This window comes from Papio anubis, chromosome 10 (genome assembly GCF_008728515.1).
Source record: "Papio anubis isolate 15944 chromosome 10, Panubis1.0, whole genome shotgun sequence".
NCBI lineage: Eukaryota > Metazoa > Chordata > Mammalia > Primates > Cercopithecidae > Papio > Papio anubis.
This window is the reverse complement of record NC_044985.1, coordinates 112924404-112944985: the sequence shown is the minus strand read 5'-3', so window position 1 is coordinate 112944985 and position 20582 is coordinate 112924404. Positions and strand designations below refer to the sequence as shown.

Here is a 20582-nt window from a genome sequence, read left to right as displayed (position 1 = left end):
GAACAATCTATACAACCACACCCAGCTGCTGTATATGATGGTAAATGAGACATGATTAACAGATACGAAGAGGACCTTCACTTCACAAGTTCTCATGATTTAAGGGTAACCTGAGAAGTTCAATTTTTTTCAGGCATGCCTTAGATGTATTTATTCTCTTTGATCTGAGGAGCACTTAAGGAGCGGTTACCAGTAATTGTCATTGAGAAAAATTTAATATAGAAGAAAAACAGACTTTATATAGATATTTAAAAGGATGCTTACTAAAGACCAAGGAGATTTAAGGAGCAGCTAGTTCATATAATTATCTTTTGCTGTAGAGTAAGGATCTAAAAATCAATATTACTTTAACAGAACTGTGCTCTGAGTGGTGTTACCTTTCTTCTCTCTCTCTTTTTTTTTTCTTTCTGAGATGGAGTTTCACTCTTGTTGCCCAGGCTGGAGTGCAGTGGTGTGATCTTGGCTCACTGCAATTTCCGCCTCCTGGATTCAAGCGATTCTCCTGCCTCAGCCTCCCAAGCAGCTGGGATTACAGGCACCCACCCCCATGACTGGCTAATTTTTTGTATTTTTAATAGAGACAGGGTTTTACCATGTTGGCCAGGCTCGTCTCAAAGTCCTGACCTCAGGTGATCCACCCGTCTCAGCCTCCCAAAGTGCTGGGATTATAGGTATGAGCCACCATTCCTGGCCTCAGAGACACAATCTCTTCTGTTTCTTTTTTGGTTCTCTTTCTTCCTTCCACCCATCACTCTCTTCCTGTCTCTTCCCCTTTCCTTCTCTCTTCTCTTTCTCTGCCTTTTCCTTTTTTTATTTTTTTCAGGGGAAAAGTAAATGCATCCTAAAGTCTCAAATCATGCAAATATTTGTCATGACACTGTTAAACCATAGCTGACCACCAAGGAATGAATGGAAGCCAGTCGGACCAGGTCAAAGCAGGAAGGGTCAGAGTCAACTCTTTTAATGCCCCTGTTTTAAAGATGAAGAAACTTAGAGAGAATGAATGTCTTACCTCAGCTACACCACTTGTTTGGTTATGATGATGTGTATTTGTAACATGTAATTTGTGTCATGGATCAGAATTGATGAGAGTAACTATGGGTTTAAAAGTCAATAAGTAGGGAAAGGAATGTGAAGGATGAAAGTATTCCCAGTGATGCAGTGGTACCAGTCTGTAATTCAGCAACTATTTTTGAGTCATTTCAGTGGATGATGAGGCTAAAGCCAGATTACCATGGGTTTATGAGAGAGGGGAATAAGGGAAACTGGAGAAGAGGGTGAAGCAACTTTAAAACTGAGGTTTTCTATAGAGGGGATGGGAGAAATGGGAAAATAGCTGTGGTGGAGGAGAGATTAGGAGGCATGGATTCAAAAGAGGATTTTTGTTTTGTTTTTAGCCAGGGGAAATTATAGCTTGTTTTATGCTTATGAAATCATCCTGGAGAGAGGAAAACATGAATGAAATAAGGGAGTGATATGGTTTGGCTATGTCCCCATCCAAATCTCATCTTGAATTCCCAGATGTTATGGGAGGGACCCAGTGGAAGGTAATTAAATCATGGTGGCTGGTCTTTCCCATGCTATTCTCATGGTAGTGAGTAAGTCTCACATGATCTGATGGTTGTTATAAGGGGAAATTTTCCTGTACAAGCTCTCTTTGCCTGCTGCCATTCATGTAAGACATGACTTGCTCCTTCTTGCCTTCTGCCATGATTATGAGTCCTCCCCAGCCATGTGGAACTGTAAGTCCAATTAAACCTCTTTCTTTTGTAAATTGCCCAGTCTCTGGTATGTCTTTATCAGCAGCATGAAAATGGACTAATACAGTAAATTGGTACCAGGAGTGGGGTGTTGCTGAAAAGATACCCAAAATATGGAAGTGACTTTGGAACTGGGTAACAGGCAGAGGTTGGAACAGTTTAGAGGGCTCAAAAGAAGATGGGAAATGTGGAAAGTTGGGAACTTCCTAGATATTTGTTGAATGGCTTTGACAAAAATGCTGATAGTGATACGAACAATAAGGTCCAGGCTGAGATGGTCTCAGATGGAGATGAGGAACTTGTTGGGAACTGCAGCAAAAGTGACTCTTGTTATGTTTTAGCAAAGAGACTGGCAGCATTTTGCCCCTGCCCTAGAGATTTGTGGAGCTTTGAACTTGAGAGAGATGATTTAGGGTATCTGGCAGAAGAATTTCTAAGCAGCAAAGCATTCAAGAGTTGACTTGGGCGCTGTTAAAGGCATTCAGCTTTAAAAGGGAAACAGAGCATAAAAATTTGGAAAATTTGCAGCCTGATAATGCAATAGAAAATAAAGTCCCATTTTCTGAGGAGAAATCCAAGCTGGCTGCAGAAATTTGCATAGGTAATGAGGAGCCAAAAGTTAATCCCCAAGACAATGGGCAAAATGTCTCCAGGGCATGTCAGAGGTCTTCACCTCAGCCCCTTCTATTACAGGCCCAGAGGTCTAAGAGGAAAACATGTAGTTCGGGCCCAGGGTCCCTGTGCTGTGTGCAGCCTAGGGACTTGGTGCCCTGTGTCCCAGCCACTCCAGCTGTGACTGAAAGGGGCCAACATAGAGCTTGGGCTGTGGCTTCAGAGGATGCAAGCTTCAAGCCTTAGCAGCTTCCACGTTGTGTTAAGCCTGCTAGTACACCAAAATTTGCTGCAGGGGTCGGGCTCTTATGGAGAACCTCTGCTAGGGCAGTGCAGAGGAGAAATGTGGGGTCAAAGCCCCCACACAAAGTCCCTACTGGGCCACCACCTAATAAAGCTCTGAGAAGAGGGCCACCATCCTCCAGACTCTAGAATGATAGATCCACTGACAGCTTGCACCGTGCACCTGGAAAAACTGCAGACACGCAATGCCAGCCCATTAAAGAAGCTGGGAGGGAGGCTGTGCCCTGCAAAGCCACAGGGGTGGAGCTGCCCAAGACCATGGGAAACCACCTTTTGTATCAGCATGACCTGGATGTGAGACATGGAGTCAAAGGAGATCATTTTGGAGCTTTAAGATTAGACTACCATGCTGGGTTTCAGACTTGCATGGGGCCTGTAACCCCTTTGTTTTGGCCAATGTCTCCCATTTGGAATGTCTATATTTTTCCAATGCTTGTACCTTATTGTATCTAGGAAGTAACTAACTTGCTTTTGATTTTACAGGCTTGTGGGCAGAAGGGATCTGCCTTGTCTTGGATGAGACTTTAGACTGTGGACTTTTGAGTTAATGCTGAAATCAGTTAAGACTTTGGAGGACCGTTGGGAAGACATGATTGGTTTTGAAATGTGAGGACATGAGATTTGGGAGGGACCAGGGGCAGAATGATATGGTTTGGCTATGTCCACACCCAAAGTCTCATCTTGAATTCCCACGTGTTGTGGGAGGGACCCAGTGGGAGGTAATTGAATCATGGGGGTGGTCTTTCCTGTGCTATTCTTGTGATAGTGAGTAAGTCTCATGAGCTATGATGGTTATTATAAGGGGGAGTTTTCCTGCACAAGCTCTCTTTGCCTGCTGCCATTCCTGTAAGACGTGACTTGCTTCTCTTTACCTTCTGTCATGATTATGAGGCTTCCCCAGCCATGTATAACTGTAAGTCCAATTAAACCTCTTTTTTCTGTAAATTGTCCAGTCTTGGGTATGTTTTTATCAGCAGCATGAAAACAGACTAATACAGGGGGCAAAACTTGCTGGAGCAGCATCCCTAAGTAGACAGGTGGGGACGGGATCAGCGTGCACATGGACCAATTGGCCATCCATAGGAGTATAGCTAGGGCATCTAGAGAAACATGAGGCAAGGCGGAATCTTGGTGGACAGATGCTGAGGTATGTGAGCTTAGAAAAGCTCTCTTCTGTTTGCCTCAGTTTTTTCGGAGAAATAGGAAGTGTGTTAGTTTCCTAGGCCTGCTATAACAAAGTTTCACAAACTGAGAGGATGTATTAGTCAGGGTTCTCTGGGAAAACAGGACCAATAGAATATATGGGAGGAGAGAGAAAGAGGGAGAGAGATTTATTATATGGAATTGGCTTTGCAATGAGGGAGGCTTGATGTTAGAGATCCACAGTCGGCAAGCTGGAGACCCAGGAGAGCCAATGATGTGGTTCCAATGTGAGTCCAAAACCCTGGGAAGCAGAAATGATGGTAAGAGTTCTACTCCAAAAGTCAGCAGTCTCAAGACCCAAGTAGAGCCGATGGTTCAGTGTGAGTACAAAATCAGCAAAAGACTGATGTACCCACTCCAAGAGGTTAGGCAGGAGGAATTTCCTCTCCCTCAAGGGAGAGTCAGCCCTTTTGTTTTATTCAGGCCTTCAACCAATTGGATGAATCTCACCTACATTAGGAGAGGCAATCTCCTTTACTCAGTCTACCAATTCGAATGTGAATCTCACCCAACACATCCTCATAGACACACCTGGAATAATGTTTGAGCAAATATCAGGGCCCCATGGCCCAGTCAAGGTGACACATAAAGTTAACTGTCATAAGGGCTTAAAACAACAGAAATTGATTCTTTCACAGTCTGGGAGGCTGGAAGTCCCATATCTAGGTGTCAGCAGGGTTGGTTCCTAATGAAGAATCTGTTCCATACCTCTCCCTGGCTTCTGGGGGTTGCTGACAACTTGGCTTGTATAACAGACACATGCCTCCAGCCTCTGCTTCCATCTTCACATGGTGTACTCCCATGTGTCTCTGTGTTCAAATTTCCCTCTTCTCATAAAGACAGAGGTCATTGGTTTAGGGTCCATCCTTGCCCAGTATAACTTCACCTTAACTTGATTACATGTGCAAAGACCCTATTTCCAAATAAGGTCACATCCACAAGTTCCACGGTTAGAACATCAAACACATTGGAAAACACAGTTCATCCTATAGCAGGAAGCAAAGCCCTCAGCTGAGAATGAGAATGGGGAAGAGGAGAAGGTGTTAAACAGTCATGTAAATGAGTGTATTAAGGGAATACAGTGAGAATGCTGAGCAGCCTGAGCTGCCCACTTGGGGTTTAAGGCATGAAGTGTCCGTAACAGCCAACTTGGTCGGGTGGATTTCCCCAGCCCCCAAGCCCAAGACTTGATCAGAAAGTGAGTTTTACCATGGTTGGTTTTTCAAAAGAGCTGATGAAGTAGTCACTCAAAGTGTATGAAAGGGAACTGTCATGATGATTGACCTTGGAAATTAGGCTGGGTAAGAAAGACCAAGGGACATGAGAGGGAACACAGGGAACAGATGGCAGATGAATGGGCTGAGGTTGCTGTCTGGTTGACGATGGTGGGAATCCGTGGCCTTCAGCTGAAAAACTAAAAGCTCATGGTCTTGGGCAGCGAGTTAGATGCTTAAAATGGAGCTGTGGACAAGTGACCTCTTAAGTACCTAAGACTTTAAGTAAATTTCCTAAAATCACTCAACTATTGTTCTAGGGAGAATTTTTTAATACTTTAAAAAATATGTTTTATTTTGTAAGAGAAGTTTTAGGTTCTCAGCAAAATTGAGATGGAAGGGATAGAAAATTCTGTATACTATCTATCTCTTTCCTTCAAAACACACAACCTCCCCCTTGATCAATATCTCTCACCAGAGGGGCACATTTGTTACATTTCATGAATCTGCACTGATACATCATTATCACCCAGAGTCCATAGTTTACATTAGGGTTCACTCTTGCTGTTGTAATTCTATGAGTTTGGGCACATTTATTTTGATAGGTATCCACCATTAGTGTATCACACTCAGTAGTTACATTGCCCTGAAAATCCTTTGTGTTCTTCCTATTCATTCCTCCCTCCCTTCAAACCCCTGGCAACCACAAATTTATACTGTCTCCATAGTTTTGCTTTTTCTAGAATGTCATATAATTAGAATCATGTAGTATGTGGCCTTCTCAGATTGGCTTCACTTAGTAATATACATTTCACTTAGTAATATACATTTAAGTCTCTCTTTATTACTCTTAACTGTACCATTCAATCTTATTGCTGGAGGCAATTCAGAGGGTTATTAATTTTCATTACAAAAAAGTAATCTGTTCATACTGGTGATGCTTTCTTAAATCTTCATCACTTAGGTGAGAGACATCTCTGATAATGATAATGTCTACAAAGAGAAATAAAGCAGCATGTCATTTCTGAGCTGTTCTATTGCAGTTAAATGGTTCAGAACTTCTAAATGTAAAATTAAGATGCTAAGGATATTGTAGTTATAAATTTGGATCTTTTGATTATCAGTAGAAAAGCCTTAGAGGAATATTTGGAGAAAAGGCTGATCAGTGTAATTTCCTGACTTCACTGTCGTCTTGTATTATTTATAAGGTGGTACGAATCTGATTTCAAAAGATATTTGCTGATGGATAGCTTTGATCTTGCCGTACTCTAAGATTCTCGTTGACATCTCATAGCCTGCAGAATATAGTATAGTTTTTCTATGACCTGAGCTATTTTTTTTCTAGCATCAACTTCTGCTGTTCACTTTTTTGGATTGTATATTTCAACCAAACTAGACTACCTGCTGGTTCTCAAATACAGCGTCTGCTTTCTGGCCCTGGGCTCTTTCTCCCTTCAGGGCCTCGTCTGTTAGCATCCTGTTATCTCACCTGACCTTCAAGGCCCTGCTCAGAGGATTTCTCACTAATAAGGCTTCCCTTTAGTCCTGAGAGTCTCCAACATTATCCCATATCAGAATTTGCTGGAGGGCTTGCTAGGTGGCAGGAGACCTGGCCCCATCCCCAGAAATTCTGATCCAGCAGGTCTGTGGTGGGTCATGGAAACTTCCATTTCCAGTAAGTTCCCAGGTGATGCTGATGCTGTGAATCCAGACTTTGAGAACTACCATGCTGATGGTTTGAAATCTGTTTCTAAGTTACATTGACATTTTGAGACTTTTTTTTCCCTTCCTAAAGCTTCATTCTGTCACTGGAAGCATAATGTTAGCACATACTTACTAAACGATAATTATTTACCTAATAATATCTTCTATGTGCACACAGATTATGCACTTTAGACGGATTACTGATTCCCAACTAACTGCAATATTTACAACACTTAAAATTGTGAAGGACATAATTTAATCTTTGATGAGTCTACCAATATCTCTGTTCCGTGCATTGCCTAAGGTGCACCTTATAAACATCAATCACTTCCGGTACTCTAGAAAAAATTAGGTCACTTGAACTTTCTGCAAAGACTCATCAAGCAGAAGTTTAAAAGATGGAGGAGACTTCAGATTTGGGACATGTATACAAAGTGCATGTGGTTGTAATTATTGGCATTTATTCCAACTACAGGAGATTTAGCCAGTCCCTTTGACTTGGCTCTTGTGTTTGGTGCAGATTTGGGCTTGTGCTGGGTGGGGGATATATCCAATGAGGGACTCAGTTGAGGACAAAAGGGACAAGGTGAGTCTGGGCAGATTGGCCTGTTTTTGAGCAAAGGTGCATGTGGCCAAGGAGAGTCCAGCCTCTTTTTTGCTTTGTGCTGCTCAGTTCAGGGCTAAATCCAGGACAAACAAATGACCTACACGCAGCTGCCTTTGCTTAAATCAGCTCAGCAGACTGTGTTCTCAAACAGCTAGATAAAATCTGGCATTTACTTTGTATCTAGCGACCTTTGCTTTGAGGAGAGCTGCTTTTTTTTTTTTTTTTTTTTTTTTTTTTTGGCGGTGTGGGGGGGGACATCTTGCATGATTGGGTTTTATTATAATCTTGCATTAAAGGGCATATACAATTTCCAATAGGTTAGTAATGAAAATGGTTCAGTTTTCTTAAGTGGACACTATGAGCTCTTTTTAACTGGTATAAAAATTTAAGGGCGTCTTTTACTTAAAACTTACTTTTGAGTAGTTTTTCTCCTCCAAATTCTCTCTTTCTTTTTGGTGTCTCCTGTTCATCACTCCATTTTAAGAGTGGGCTTTACTGTTTTGAATGGGAAGCATTTTCCTAATGAGGCATACGATTAGGAGCCGGAGGAACCCAGACATCCACTAATGTCTTTAGAAGGGAATATACATAAATGGGCTCTGTTTTCTGTAGGCTGGGTGGGGTTGGGGCAGATGGGATCCATCGAGGTCCCTAGCCTGCAGGCTCTGTCTGCGAGGACTGGCCGTTCTTTGGCCTCTGCTTGTGGGAAACCCAGGACTTTCACAGCTTCTCTGTATGAATGGGGAGGGGCGCAGAGCCTCAGGCTCAGGGGACACAGAGTTGAGATCATGAGGGGTAAGATTTGCTGATGGTCTTGGGTCCAAGAGGGGGGTGAAATTTGCACCTTCTGTTTTCAAACACGTGCAAGCCAGAGGGGTGAGTAGTGGAGGAGCTAGTGGTACAGGGATTACACGCAATTTCTTTGGACTGAGTTTTCACATCTGACCTTTCCAGAGCGGATCTGGCTTTGGGTTGTGGCCTCACCCTGAGGTCAGCTCTGCTCTTCACATGGTCTCCATGTGTCCTCCGTCCCTTCTTCTCCTGACTTGTGCCCAGTGCACATGGACGGTCCCACTTCCTTCTTCACATCTTTTTCTGATTCCTTCAGAACACAAGAGACACTTCCCGCCTCTAAAATATCAAAGGATGTGTAGTCTCGATCACATAGTCTAGCTCTGTATAGAATTTGACACTAAAATGGCAAAGATTCATTTCAATATGGGTCATTTAAAATGCCTTTATAAATAATAAAATATATTTAATTGGATATAATTAGTAAACATTCACAAGAAGTGGACTGTTTTTTATTGTGACTTATTATAGAAAATGACTATAAAATTTATGGCACAGTGGCCAGGAGGATTAGAGTCACTGAGAAAGATTACAATCAAGATTAATGGAGCGACAACAAGATAATCACCAACAAAATAATTATTTCCTGTATTTTCTTTTTCTTAAAAAAAAAACTAGGCCGGGCACGGTGGCTCACGCCTGTAATCCCAGCACTTTGGGAGGCTGAGGCGGGCGGATCACGAGGTCAGGAGATCGAGACCATCCTGGCTAACGTGGTGAAACCCCATCTCTACTAAAAATACAAAAAATTAGCTGGGCGTGGTGGCGGGCACCTGTAGTCCCAGCTACTCAGGAGGCTGAGGCAGGAGAATGGCGTGAACCCGGGAGGCGGAGCTTGCAGTGAGCGGAGATCGCGTGACTGCACTCCAGCCTGGGTGACAGAGCGAGACTCTGTCTGAAAAAAAAAAAAAAACCCATAACTAATTGAAGAAAATAAGCTAAAATTTCTATGTACACTTGTTTGATTAAGATGCCTTTTGACATGAGCTTACTGGGGGGTTTTTGTTAGACAACTGCTAATGCCTGCCGGGAGGGACATGCCCAGGAGATGCCTGTCCTGAGCAGCCCACAGCACTGGCCTTCCCTACTGGGAAGTTTTGGTTCTGTTGTGGTACCTCTCCTGAGGATAGAGAGCTATGATGGGGAAATTGCAATTTAAATTCATGTTTGCCTCAATATGAAAGCTTCTATTTCTTTTCCTTAGCTTCTGATAAAATAAAAATATAGCAGTAGGGCGATTTGATTAAAACAACTGGCTATTTTTATTAAGTAGATGCACAGTTTAAGAAAGAGAAGGGAGTAAAATCTGCAGCCCCAGTCTCTGACTTGGGCCTCTCTGTTGCTGCTGGGGCTGACGGGCACTCTGGAAAGAAGGGAAGGCTTGTGGGGAGGGACCCTGAAGGACAAGTGGCCTGGTTTGGGACATTTTGACTTTGAGCTGCACACCTGTGGGCTCAGTTATTGAGCCTCTTTGTTCCTCAGTTTTGACCACTGCAAATGGATTTAATTGTAGTTCCTACCTCAGAGCATTGTCATGAGCATTTCCTGAGTCATTATACCTGACGTAGCTCTGGAGGCGCAGCTCAGTAGATACTAGCCAAGAGAATGACTGACATGATGATGATGATGATGATGATGATGATGAAAGATGCCAGAAGTTCAGCTGGGTAGTTGTTCCCCTAGTCTGTCTGATCAACAGCTTTTCATATTAATCCTTTCCTTATCAGAAGTCTAAAACAACAATCTATAGAATTCACCCATGAATAAATAAGGCACTCATGGAAATAAGTCGCTTGGTGAGATGAGAGTGATGAAATGTAGACATGTTGAAATCAGTACAAATAAGGAGGGAGAGAAAAGAGATGTGCTGAAGAATTGAGAGAATGAGAAAAGTAAAAGACAAAGAAAAAAGAAAATAACAATAACAGTTAATGATGCAGGAATAATTCACATAACAATTATGGCTAACTTTGAAGCTCTTGCCTGTTGTTGGGACCTGGGCTACCTGTTCTACTTATTTTACCCAGTTAATCCTTTATGTAGCCCTATGAAGTGCACGTATTATACATAATCGTCCCCATCTACAGATGAACAAACTGGGTCTTGGGAGGTGATGTGGTTGGCTGCGTCCCCACCCAAATCTCATCTTGAATTGTAACTCCTACAATTCCCACAAGTTTGTGAGAGGGACCTGGTAGGAGGTGATTGAATCATGGGGGTGAGCCTTTACTATGCTATTCTTGTGATAGTTAATAAGTCTCATGAGATCTCATGGTTTTCTAAAGGGGAATTTCCCTTCACAAGTTCTCTTCTCTTGTCTGCTGCCATGTGAGATGTTCCTTTCACATTCTGCCGTGATTGTGAGGCCTCCACAGTCACATGGAACTGTGAGTTCATTAAACCTCTTTCTTCTGTTAATTGCCCATTGGGTATGTCTATCAGCATGTGGAAATAGACTAATACAAGAAGTTAAATTAGCTTACCAGGTCATGCATCTGGTAAGAGGTGGAACCAGGATTCAAATTCAGGCAACCCTTGCTGCTGTGGAAGAAATAGAGCTTCCTAAATTCTTTCTTGACCTACTGCTGGATTCTTTCTGGCCCACAGTAGATTTTTCAGCTTCCCTTTGTTAACTGCATGATGAAGGAGAAAGCGTATGAAGATGTCTGTCGTACAAATGAAATATTTGGGAACATAGGGCTTATACGGTGCCTTCTTCTTTTTCATGATAAGGTTGAAAAACAGTATTAATAGCAACAGACAATTAATGTCTGATGGATGTAGACATCCATCAAGAATTATTGAAATCAGTCATGACTAATCTACGGACTGTATGTTATAGGAAAAGATCTTGTATTTTAAGTATGTTCAGCATTGACTAGGGGTTTCAAAATTTGTAAGAATGTAAATTTTTGAATTTAGAGGCCTAGTTCCCTAATAGAAACAATGTATAGCACAGGCTGTATGGGGAATGTGTGCTGAATCCGGGAATTGAAAATCATATGCCCCCTGGGCAAAGTCAGCTGGGCGTGTGACTATGAGCTGAGGCAAGCAGGGGAGGTCTGAGCCAAATGGAACCAATTAATGGAGACTTTTGCATGTGGATTTAGGGTTTGTTTACCCAGACCATTCATTGGTAGGAAGTCAAGTTTCCATATCCTTCTTGTTTATAATTCAATTTGCTAATCTTTTTTTTTTTTTTTTAAATTTTTGAAGGTTGTAGGAACTTTGGACTAAACTGTAGAAATCTAAATTTTATGAGCGTGTTGAATGCAGCTAAGGAAATATAAAGTTGTTCTACATTTACATGCTAAATATGCACCTGTTTCAAATTTGTAACTTTGATAGATGTTACTTTTTGGAATAAATGCAGGGAGCCTGTGTTGTACTTGACGCAGATTATGGAAGGCAGCAGACGTGGGGATGGTGAAGTCCATCACAGATCATTGGGCTGTAAAAATATCTTTTCTGGTAACTCCGAATCTTAGTGTTGGGCGGTTTATGTTTAGGTTGATATTTGAATGTGGTGAATAGATGCAATGATAAAGAAGGGTCTTCTTTGTTTTAGAACAAAAGAGAGTTTGCTTAAAACCAGTGATCCTCAAAAAGAGATTAGCATGGCATGGGCTGGGTGTGTAGGAGAATCACTTATTTTCTTCTCTCCTTCATCCCTCTTTATATTGTCCTCCAGGAAAGGGTGGGGCAGTTTGCCTGCCACTTGCATTTAAAAATGTTTTCACTTCATTCAGTTCTGGTCTGAACTATTCTTTTGGAGCAGCTTGTTTATTTTATTTAATACGATAAAGTATGTATTCAGTGTCTTCCTGATTCTTGGAAATGCAAAAATGTTGTTCATGGAGACTTGCAATACTTTTTGTTTACAAGCTAATTAACTCATAAACGACAACAGCATTGCTTAAAATTAAAAAAAAAATTGTATTTGACAAGCAAAGTATGACCTTGTGACTTTAATTAATGAATCAGTCACTTAAGAATTTCTTGTTTACTCAGTGTTTCCTTGGGTTTCTTGGTATTTGAATATAGTCAGAAACAGGGAACAGAGCTTGATTCAGACTGTAGTGTGAGAATTTGTAGTGGGCTTGCCATGTGTGCGATTTGGTAGCTTTGAGTAGTGTCTGTGTCATGTTCTGATTATTTATTGCTGTATTACAATCACTCCCAAAATTACTTTCTCAAAAAAACAAGAATTTTTTTTTCTGTTCATAAATCTACAATTTGGACAGGGCTGTGTGGGCCAGCAGGAACGGCTCAACTGGCACTAAAGGATCCACTTCAAGATGGCTTATTCGCATGGCTGGCAAGCTGGCAACCGGGCTGCCCTGTTTTCTCTCCATCTCCACCTCTCCTTGGGGATGTTTGAGCTTCCTCAAAGCATGGCTGGATGCCAAGCCTTAGTGTTCAGCAAGTGGAAGCTGCCAGGCTCTTAAGGGTTGAACTGAAAGAGACATAGACATCTCCTCTTGAGGTAGGAGTATCAAAGAAGTTAGAGTTGTTATTAATCTACCAGAGGTCAAATTGGACGGTTTACCTTTGCCTCTATGAGTTGTTCACTTTCATGCCTTTCAGCATTTATCATAGTGTTTTTCTTTTTTTGACCTGTATTCTCTTTCTTTTTTTTTTTTTCTTCATGCATTTTCAATGGGAGGAAGCTTGGTTCTGGGGTTGGGGAGGGGCAAAAAAATCTCTGTACCATACAGCATAAATAGGTATACAGTATATCTGTGGTACTGAAATTTCATGGGTTCGGGGAGGTCATGGGGGAAAGTCTAAAAAGGCTCATTAGAGGGGTGATAATGTAAAAAATACTTGGGAAACATTGCTTTACTTCCAAGCCCAGATCTGTAGTCCTCTCTTCCATAATGCCTATCCCAGACCAATCCCAGCAGTCAAAATTAATTGTTCACTTTACATTTACAACCATTTCATGCAATTCTGCATTGTATTTATATTGGTTGTATGATGCTTCTCTCTCTTTCTACCTTACCTGACTGTGAACCCCGTAGGTACCTGTATCATCTACCCATGGAATGTCTGTAGACTATTTATTGAATTGAATTAAAATGGATTAAGGGAAAGTAAAGTTTTGTCTTAGTTGGAGGTCTTCCTGAGATAAGGAATTATGCACAAGTAGCCTTTTGTGCGTGCCGAAACCTCGTCCCTGATGGAGGTCAGGGAAGTGGGGCGGGGAAGGGGAAGAGGCCAGTGGAGGTGCTCTCTCCTAGTTAGCTCCCAGGAGGAAGGTAAGTGGAGCTTAGTTCTGTATGGAAATTCTCAGAAATGGAATCAGCCTCTCCCCATCCCAACTCAGAGTTAAGCCACTTGCAGGGCCAGGGAGCTGAGGTGTTTATACTTTAACTCTGCTATTCATTCATTGAGAACTGGGGCTTCCAGGGGGTGTTCATTCCACTGCACTGTTCTCCCTTAGCTTTGGAAGAAGCTTCAGGGCACACAGAAGTGGGGAGGCCTGAGGGATAAGGGAAGAACACTGATAGCACCAGCTCTAGGCTTCCTTAGCACATGGTCTAAGAAATGTGTGCTTTTGAAACAGGAAACTCTTACTTTCTCAATATCAATGTCCCTGGTTCCAGTTCAGCTCTGTGAAGGCAGGAAACATGCCTGTCTTATTCAACACTGTATACTCAGTAGAGTGCATGACTCAATATTAATAAGAGGATTAATGAATAGATGGCTGAATAACCCAGCACTAGGATTTAAGAGGTATGTTCTTTATTGTGTTTCAATTCAAAGGAGATCTGAGCAGGTAAGACACAAGCTGGTAATGGAACTTGACAGATGTCAAGTGCTGTTTGCCTTCACGATTCTTAGAAGACAAACCAACCAACCACAAGGTAGAATTGCACCTGGGAGTAGCCCGAACTGCTTATCAAACCACTGGCATTTGGTGACTGTACATCCTCGAGTCAAGTTCAGGTCCGCTGAATTTGGACAGACCCCATGCTAGGTCCTAGCCATGTACATTGATATCTAGTCTTGAGTTGTTTAGAATTATGTTGGATTTAGATGGAATGAAAACAAATATTGATTGGCAGTGGCTGGTGAAATATCTATGCTCAGGTGGACTCATGGAGAGCTCACATGGAGAGCTCCTTTCCTTTCTGTTTTGGGCTGTATAGTGTCTTCTGAGCCCCTTCAAAAAGTATGTTGAGGCCGGGCATGGTGGTTCATGCCTGTAATCCCAGCACTTTGGGAGGCTGAGTCGAGTTGATCACTTGACATCAGGAGTTTGACACCAGCCTGGCCAACAGGGTGAAATCCCATCTCTACTAAAAATACAAAAAATTAGCCGGGCATGGTGGTGCACACCTGTAATCCCTGCTACTCGGGAGTCTGAGGCAGGAGAATTGCTCCAACCCAGGAGGTGGAGGTTACAGTGAGCTGAGATTACACCATTGCACTCCTGTCTGGGCAACAAGAGTGAAACTCTGTCTCGAAACAAACAAAAACAAAAACAGCAAACAAAATATTATGTTGAAGTCCCAAACCCCAGGGCCTCACAATATGATCTTATTTGGAAATAAGGCCTTTACAGAGGTAATTAAGAGATTACAATGAGATCATTAGGGTGGGCCCTAATCAATATGACTGCTGTCCTTAGATAAAAGGAAATTTAGACACAGATAGACGTGCACTGAGGAAAGAGGGTGTGAAGAAATGCAGGGATAAGACTGCAAGTGATTGGGGCAATGCAGCTGCAAGTCCAGGAATGCCAAATGTTGCCAGCAGCTCCAGAAGCTGGAAGAGACAAAGGAGCCTCTCCTGGAGACATCAAAGAGAGCATGGCACTGCTGGAACCTTGATTTCAGACTTCTAGCCTCTAGAACTGTTAGACAATAACTCTCTTGTTTTAAACCACCTGGTTTTTGGTACTTTCTTATATATGCTTCATTGATCAATATTTCAAACTTGCCTGTGCATTCCCTCTGGTTAGGAATGACATTCCACACTTAAACTATTTGGAGGAGGGTAGAGAGGTCCTTTTTAAGATGTTTGGACCTTTTAGCTGTTACTCAAAGGAAGTCACTTTTCTAATCGGAATGCTTTGACTTCTTTGTTAGGATCTGGTGGGAAGGAGCACTTTCTGCTGTTGTAATTTGCTGAGACCAGCCTAGGCCATGACTCCTGTGCGCAGCTACCTATGATACTGCAGGCACAGAGCCGTTTCTGTCCGAGGAAAGTTGTGTGATTTCAGTGGAACCAGTGTGGCCACTGCTAAACTTCATGGCTGAAGATTGTCAACATCCTGCAAAAGAGCATGGATATTTGACTCTGGATTTAGACCAGAGCTCATTGCAAGATGGTCTCCAGGTGGAAGCTATGGAGTTGATGGTAACCGGTAGTAGTATATAGTCAAGGAACAGAAGGGAGTGAGGCAACATGGGATCAGTATGGCTTAGGCATGTGTTTAGTTTGAAGGCATTGTTTTTAAATTCCAAAATACTTTTGTCACTCACCTATTCATTCATTTATTCATCAAATATACATTTAGGAGCTACTATGTGCCAAACATTTGGTAGGTACTGAGGATACAAAGAAGAAACATCATCTAAACAATGTATTCAGGTGTTACAGATGCTATGAAAGTATGAATTACTGCACAAAGTACAGTTCAGGCATAAAGCAGAGAGAGGGGTTAGTTCTAGGTTGGGAGTTTCAGAAGAGCCTTTCTAGATATGATGATAATGCCCACAAAATATTAGAATTGCTCTCTCCCTAGATGTGGAAGATTAATTTTACTCTTTTTGTTTAACCTTCCTAAAGATAACATGTAGAACAGATAAATTCTGTCCTCGATAGATGACTTTGTGACATAATGCTGTCCGCTGAGCTCTTATTGAAGTAAACTCTGGCTTGCCAAAGCTCTGGCATGTCACCTTCCTGACCACTTGAAGCCCTGGAATAAAATTATTTTTACTTTCTTCCCAAACTGCCAAGATGATGTTCAGTCCTGCATCAACCAAAACATACTCCTGTGAGGAATTATGTCTAGCAAAATGAAATGAAAGCAAAACCAAATGTGCATGGACATAAACATGTGTGTGTTTATAACATGTACGTGCTATGTTCTGATGAGCAGGATATTCACTCTGATACTGTCAAGCCGAGCACTTACAGTTGCAACTCAAGGTGCCCTTGGGGTATACTTGGGGGCTGAATGAAGTTCCTTGGGACAAAATGAGAAACAGTCCCTGGATTCTTAAATTCATAACATTTGGTCTGGTTTCTAAATCTTACATTGTTTTGTCTGACTTCTTTCATTCTTTTGAAAGTATGTTTACTCTGTTTTGTTTTTATTCTCTGCTCTGTGTCCTCATTTATTACTTTGGAGGAAGATAAGCACTCAGGGCTGTTTCTCCCTCTGCACTTGGTTTGGGCAGGTTTTCAGAGGCTGCTTTGTGTTTCTTGGAGCCCTCCCATGCATGCGTGCATCAAAGACTGTCATGAAGAGGCATCTACTTGATCTGTGCCTCATCTTCCATCTAATTACAAATCACTTACATTAAACTTTCCATAAAATGAAAACACGTTTTTTTAAATTGGTAGAAAATAAAAATTATCAAAAGGAGGGCAAAAGAGAAAAGAGACAAAAATTATGCTCAATTCCACAACCTGATAATAGCTGCTGTGAACACTTTTGTATATTTGCTTTTACACATTTTTAAATGGTTGTCTATATTTAAATGTCAGAAAATAGGAGGGAAAAGAATAAAAATTTTTGTAAACGTGTGCATGTGCCAGTTACTCTTCTACGTACTTAACATATATTGTTGGGGGAAATGTTGCAAGATGTTGGAGAATCTGGGCTCTGACATTCAAATGCCTCAAAATGAATTTGCCCTGCTATTTTAGAGTATTATTGGAAGGTAAATAGCAACATCCTTGTAATGTGCCAGATAGTTGATGAGAAAGATGTGTTTCACACTCATATCTCTCTCTGTCACACACACACACCCCCCCCCACACCACACCCCCCCCCACACACACACACCCCACACACACATTTATAACCATTTTTCATGAAAGGTATTATTGGCCTTATATTATTGGCAACCAAGGCTCAGGAAGTACATGCAACTTGGCCAAAGTCAAATGTTTGGATGCATGACTGAATCTAGGATTTTCTGATTATAAAGGTTTCCGTTTCATAGTTCTAAGGGATGATGCAGCAGCTACCTTGTCAGCTCTCGACAGGGGTGCGGAAGTGATCTGGGATGGCATGCTGTCTCCAGAACTGAGCCAGTCACCAGATGTCTGGGGTTGTAAGTCTAGTTTTCTTTGAAGCCTGTGGCTCTGGATGACCTTGGACTCATTGCTTCTCTTCTCTGGACTTTAGTTTCTTCATCTGTGAATTAAGGGAGTTGGTCTAAGTCAACTGGGACATTGCTTCTGTTCTTAATATTCTGCAATTCTGGGTAGTTTTTTCTACAGGGAGTTGCAGGGTTCGTGTTTCCACATTTATTTTTCAGGGAGGATAGGGTTAATATATCTGTAAGAGGAGATGTCTGAGAAGGCAGATAGGAAGCTGACCACAACCAGATAGTCAGTATTCATGAAAACATAATTACCTGAGTTGGAAAGAGACAGCATTTGAGAGAAAGGACCTTAGGACCTTTGGAAATGATAAGTAATGCTAATGCCTATTTCAGAACATTTTATTTGTATCTGCCAAACATATAGCATTCCTCAATGTATTAATTTTTAACTGATTAAAAATATGAATTTGACTAGTAGTTTCTGCCTAGGATGTAGAAAGCTAGAGAAAGCATTGCTTTCATTTTACCAATAAGAAAAATCCATACCTTCTGAGCCTGTTTAAAAACTTAAAAAAGAAAAATGTAGATAATTTACACAATCATGACTTCTCTTAAACCCATCAAATCATGTACTATGATCTGGGATCATATAGTACATCCAACTAGACTGATATATGGAAAACAGGGGCTCCCAAAAGACACTGCAAATGAATTCTGACTCACTCATGGCAAATCACAGGAAGACTATGGACTGCAATACAAAGGGGTAAGAAAAATCCAGCTAAAATTACTGCATTTTTTAAAAGTCAATTGTGGGCTAGCATGAAAGTGTAGAACCACTGGGAGCTGGATGCTCAAGGAGAGTTTATACTAACTCACAGACTAGTATGAAGCAATTGCAGTCAGACTTTGGAGACAAGGCAAGAGTGAGGAGAGGGACCTTCTCCTAGTCTCAGGTGTACAAAGAAAGCTGAGAGTAGCATAGGAATATTGAGGCAATAATGAATGATTACTTTTAAGCAAACCAGACTCCACCTTAAGGACACGCTAATGCTAGAGAAATGGAAGCCTATGGTAGAGCAATAAAACCCAAACTCAACCCAGTTCTAGACTAGGTCGACTTGAAACCCCACAATAATTAACTTGGGCAGAAGAATGTAATATAAAAATGCTATTTACCTTAGACTATATTGGACATGATGTTCAACATTCAACCAAAATATATGAGACACACACATAGAAACAAGGAAAAAGTTATTGTGAAGAGAAAAAGCTATTGAAAGAACCAGACTCCAAGTAGACTCAGATATGAAATTTAAAATAATGATGATTAATATTTAATATATCAAACAACTATTGAAAAAAGTGGAACGCATGCATGAACACATAGGGAATTTCAGCAAATTGATAAAAACCATATAAGAAACAGTCAGATGTAACTACTGGGGAAAACAGTAGCATAGCAGAAACAATGACAACAAAGTAGAAGGGATGAAGAAGGCCTTTAATGAGCTTTTTAGTAGATTCAACACAGCCAAAGGAAAAATAAGTGAACTGGAATATAGGTCAAGAGAAATTACCCAAACTGAAATCCAGAAAGAAAAAAGAGTGTATAAAATTAGAACAGAACATACAAGATTTGTGGGATACTATAAAATGGTCTAAAATATATGTAATTGAAATGCCAGAAGGAGAAGAGAGAGAGAATGGGATGTAAGAAATATTGAAGACATAAAGACTGAATTTTTTCCAAAAATAATGGAAGATGTCAAACTACAGATCTACAGATTCAAGAAGCTCAGATAACAATAAACATGATAAATATTGAAACAAGTTATATAACTAGCTTCATTATATTCAAACAGTTGAAAACTAAAAATAAATAGAAAATCTTAAAAGCAGTCAGAAACAAAAGACGTATTACAAGGAACAAAAATAAGAATTTTAACAGACTTCTTGTTGGATACTAGAGTATAACTTAGTCTACAGTGGAATAGTAGCTGTATGATGCTAAAATATGAACACAAGTTAAATCTAAAGTTAGTTTTAAAAAATATTAATTGAAAATGTACAAGTGATGTTTAACAATAATTAAAATAAAAATTCAAAAATTCAAAGACTACTTTCCATTTTTAAAACTTTTCATTTTAAACTAATGTTTGATTTCAATAGTGACAAAATAGTATAAAGAATTTTCAAGCGTCCCCAAATGATAAAATTTTGTATAATCATAGTATAATAAAAACCAGGAAAGCAATATTGGTAAAATACTATTTTGTAATTTTAGGACCTGATTCAAATTTTGTCAGTTGTTCCGCTAATGCCTTTTTGTGAGGTATATGTCAATTTAAGATCATATATTGAGTTTAGTAGTCATATCTCTTTAGTATTCTTTAATCTGGTCAGTTCTACTGTCATTCTCTGCCTTTTATAACTGTAACATTTTTGAAGAGTTCTGGCCTGTTATTCTTGACATATCTCTCAGTTTGGGTTTGTCTGTATTTTCTAATGATCACATTCAGGTTATGCATTTTTGGCAGGACTACCACAGAAGTGGCATTGTAACCTTCTCAGTACATCATATCTAGAGACAAATTATGTCAATATTTCTCATTGTTAGGATGGTTATTTTGGTCACTCAGTCAAGGTGATGCCTGCCAGGTTTTGCCAAAGTAAAGTTCTTTTTGTAAAATAAGTATCTTCTGGAAAGATTCTTTGAGACAATATAAATATCTTCATTCTCATCATATTTAGCCCACTAATTTTAGCATTAAACAGTGATTCATGCCTGAAACAATGCTATAGTGTTTGCAATATGGTAACTTTAGATTTTAATAATTTCTTCTATATTTATAAAAGTGTAACTTTACTATAAGTATGCGTTTCTTCCTTCCTCCCTTCTTTCATTTCTTCCTTTCTTCTCTTCCTCTCCTCCCTCCCCCCTCCCGTCCGTCCTTCCTTCCTTCCTTCCTTCCTTCCTTCCTTCCTTCCTTCCTTCCTTCCTTCCTTCCTTCCTTCCTTCCTTCCTTCCTTC

The 20582-nt window shown here is 40.7% G+C and overlaps 1 protein-coding gene across 2 annotated transcripts in view; it reads left to right on the top strand.

Moving 5' to 3' along the window:
- The window catches only part of PID1 (phosphotyrosine interaction domain containing 1), a 263057-nt gene that overhangs the window by 83567 nt on the left and 158908 nt on the right, over positions 1-20582 (top strand). The window lies entirely within an intron of this gene.